Here is a 4,335-nt window from a genome sequence, read left to right as displayed (position 1 = left end):
GTCTAATACAAGGAAACTAACTATCTATATATGGAAACTAAATATATACAATTTGTTACAAATCTGTCAGAATATATATTACCATATATTCTAACACACCCCCGCAGTCGAAGCGGGAGGTCGCCGAACGCTAAGACTATCCCAAAAGTCTTCAAATAACACCAACGGAAGGCCTTTGGTGAAGATATCTGCAACCTGATAACTAGAGGGGACATGTAGTACCCTAACCTGGCCACGAGCCACCTTCTCCCAGAAAAAATGTATATCCATCTCAATGTGCTTAGTGCGTTGATGCTGAACAGGATTACCAGCCCGATATATGGCACTAACATTATCACAATAAACCAAAGTAGCCCATGGAATATGACAATGAAGTTCCAAAAGTAAATTTCGTAACCAATAGGACTTAGAAACCATATTGGCAACCCCTCGATATTCTGCCTCGGTACTCGAACGAGACAAAGTAGCCTGATGTTTGGCAGACCATGAGATCAAGTTATCACCCATAAAGACACAATAACCCGACGTCGAACGCCGTGTGTCGGGGCACCCACCCCAATCAGCATCAGTATACGAGACAAGGTTGGTTGTGGAAGAGGGATACAAGTGAAGACCATACTCCAACGTACCTTGTAGGTAGCGCACGATGCGCTTGAGAGTGTGTATGTGCTCATCCCGTGGATCATGCATGAACAAGCACACATGTTGCATAGCATAGATAATATCGGGTCTTGTGAATGTTAGGTATTGCAGTGCCCCGACAAGACTCCGATAAAGTGAAGGGTCCGCAAATGGCGTGCTGGTAGTAGCCCCAAGCTTCGGCTTTGTATCAACTGGAGTAAGAGACGGCTTACACGAGGACATGCCAGCACGGTCAATAATCTCAGTTGCATATGTTTTTTGAGATAAAAATAAACCGGTTGTATGACGAGTGACAGCAATGCCCAAGAAATAGCTCAACAGGCCTAAATCCTTGATAGCAAATTCGGAGCTAAGAAGTGATATGATAGACTGGAGAAGCTCATCAGAGGAAGCAGTTAAAATAATATCGTCGACATATAATAAAAGATACGCCATAGAAGAACCTCGACAATAAACAAACAAGGAATGATCGGTCTTACTGTGAGAAAACCCAAGAGTATGGACATAGTCCGCAAACCATTTATACCAAGCCCGCGGAGCTTGTTTCAGTCCATATAGAGATTTCTGCAGCAAACAGACATGATTAGGCCGATCAGGATCCCAATAACCCAAAGGTTGATACATGTACACAGTCTCCTTGAGCTCGCCGTGTAAGAAAGCATTTTTGACATCAAGCTGGTGAATCGGCCATGCCTTGGAGAGAGCCAGACTAAGAACCGTACGAATAATCGCTAGTTTGACAACTGAACTAAATGTCTCATCACAATCCATGCCAACCTGTTGGGTTTTACCATCACCTACAAGATGAGCTTTATGTCGCTCAAACAAACCATCAAATTTTTCTTTATGAGCAAAAATCCATATACACCGAATAATATTAACATTAGGAGGATGGGGCACCAACACCCACGTCTTATTTTTAATAAGAGCATTATATTCATCATCCATAGCCAATTTCCAATCTGGGTCACGAAGAGAAGACACAGGTTACGGGGTAAATAGGACTTCGAGACGGATGTAAAAAGGTTAAAAGACCTCTTAGGCTTGTAGATCTCATGCTTACTCCTAATAACAGGATCGGTGGGTAGACTAGAGGGAGAGATGGGAGTGGGTCAAGGAGAAGAGAGAGGAGAAAGAGTGGAAGATGGGGCGGACTGCCCAGGCAGCGAGGAAGGAAGCTGCCCAAGCAAGAGGGAAGACTCGCCCGCTGGACACGGCAAGGCTGGCAACAGTACGACAAGAAGGGGTGGAGCCTGTGGGTTCGTAGAGTTAGCGAGATGATGAGCCACATATGGAGAGGGTCCATCGTCTAGACATTGGTATGTGTGATTTTGATGGGTATGTAACTTGGCAAAAGGAAATTGCGTCTCATCAAAGAGTACGTGACGGCTAAGGATGATTTTTCGAGAGGACAAATCATAGCATTTATACCCACGATGATGTGATGGATATCCCAAAAAAATACACGGGGTTGACCGGGGTTGAAGTTTATTTATTAGTGTTGAGGGAAAGAGAGGATAACATAAACACCCAAAAATGCGAAGATGGGAATAAGAGGGATCCTTCCGATAAAGAATGCTAAGAGGAGAGTGATAGTTTAACAGTTTATGAGGAAGAATATTGAGAACGTAAGTTGCCATTTGTAAAGCATGATGCCAAAAGGAAGGAGGAAGGGAAGCATGAGATAATAAGGTACGAACAATGTTATTAATCATACGAATTTGTCTTTCGGCTTTTCCATTTTGAGGGGACGTGTGAGGACAAGACAAACGAAATGACAGACCATTGATTTTACAGAAGTCCCAAAAAGGTCCATTATCAAATTCCTTGCCATTATCACATTGTATATTCTTAGTATCCCATTCAAAGTGAGTTCGAATAAATGTCTTGAAATTTAAAAATGTGGAAAAGGTTTGTGATTTGTGTGATAAAGGAAATGTCCACAAGAATTTAGAATAATCATCCATAAACAAGACATAATATCGATGACCAGAGGAACTCAAAACGGGTGACGTCCAAAGATCACTATGTATAATATCAAACGGCATAAGAGTGCAAGAAGTTGACGCATAAAAGGGCAACTTAACATGTTTTCCAAGAGGACAAGAATGACAAATACGAACATCGCTACTTTGAGTACAATCAATTAATTTATTCTTCATAAGGGAATTCAACACAGGTGCACCCGGGTGACCCAAACGATCATGCCAAAGAGAAGGTGCCAAAGCCGCAAAAGTAGATGGTAAAGTGACTGGATTGGTGATTGGATAAAGCTCTCCCCGACTATTACACCTCATTACCAGTCTCCCCATCTGAAAATCCTTCACAGAAAACCCAAAGGGATCAAAATTCACAGAAACAGAGTTATCAGTAGTAAATTTGCGGACGGACACCAAATTTTTAACTAGATAAGGTGCATGGAGGACATTTTTTAAGTGCAAGAAAGGACCCGGGGAAGACAAAGTTGTGTGACCATAGCCGTGAATTAGAATAGAGTGACCATTACTAACCATAATACCACGATTAATGCTCTTATTAAAATAGGATGTGAGGTTACCTTGATTGGATGTCATGTGGGAAATGGCACCGGTGTTCATGTACCAATTTGTATCCGGAGGAGTGATCCCAAGAGTATGCATTACGTCCTCAATGTCCGTAGGCGTAGGGGCTGCGGTGTATGCCTGCTGGGGTTGGGGTCCAAGAAAACCCGCTCTTGGTGGATGCTACTGTCCATAAGTGGGTCGGGACCAAGTAGTTAACGGATATGGACATGGTGGGATAGCTCAAGGACCCCAAGAGGCCAGCTATGGCCAATGTTATCCGCCGAACCAAGGAGAAAATTGTGGAGAGTGTTGCGCCGTTGAATGCTGCCCAGTGCTGCCGCGACTGCTGCTGCCACCCAGCTGACCACCATGACCAGCAGGACTGCCGCTGCTGCCAGCTCCTCTGCCGCCGCCATGACTGCCATGGCTGCCGCAAGATCTTTCTCCATTATTGTTGCGGTTGTGGTGCCTCTTTCCACCACTATTATGGCAGTGGGAAGAGGAATTATTAGGAACATCATTGGGACCTTCAAACGAGCGAGCAACTAATGCTGCAGAGGAACTTTGGGCTGCTTTCTTAGCACGGCCATCTTCTTCAAGAGTGAGCATCGAACAGGCTTGATAAAATTGTGGCAAAGGGTCGCATTGGCGAATAAGAGTCGCCACACCTTGGTAGGGCTCGGTAAGGCCCGAGACCAATTGAAGAACTAGATGATCGTTAGCCACTAGAGAGCCAACATTCTTGAGTTGATCCGCCAGAGATTTGAGATGTTGACAATAGGTAGAGACATTGGGAAAATCGGCCATGTCGACATGAGTGAAGTCGTACTCAAGGGTGACAGCACGAGAGTGTTTGTTATCCTGGAAGATATCACGCAAGCGATTCTAAGCCTCCATCATCGTGGTGTCAAGTTCCAGAATTGTATGCAACAGATCATGAGAGATAGTAGCGTAGAGCTATTGGAGAACGGTGGCGTCAAGGGTGGACCACAGTTCTTTGTCCTCCTCCTGTTGAGGTCGTTTCTCTGTTCCTGCCGCCGGAAGAATAATATGATCAATTACCCGATGGGATCGTGCATGAATCTTAAATAGTTCCGCCCAAGTGGAATATTGGACATTCTCCATCTCAAGAGTGATGGGAACATGGTTC

This window comes from Solanum dulcamara, chromosome 7, assembly GCF_947179165.1.
Source record: "Solanum dulcamara chromosome 7, daSolDulc1.2, whole genome shotgun sequence".
Classification (NCBI taxonomy): domain Eukaryota; kingdom Viridiplantae; phylum Streptophyta; class Magnoliopsida; order Solanales; family Solanaceae; genus Solanum; species Solanum dulcamara.
This window is presented reverse-complemented; position numbering follows the sequence as displayed.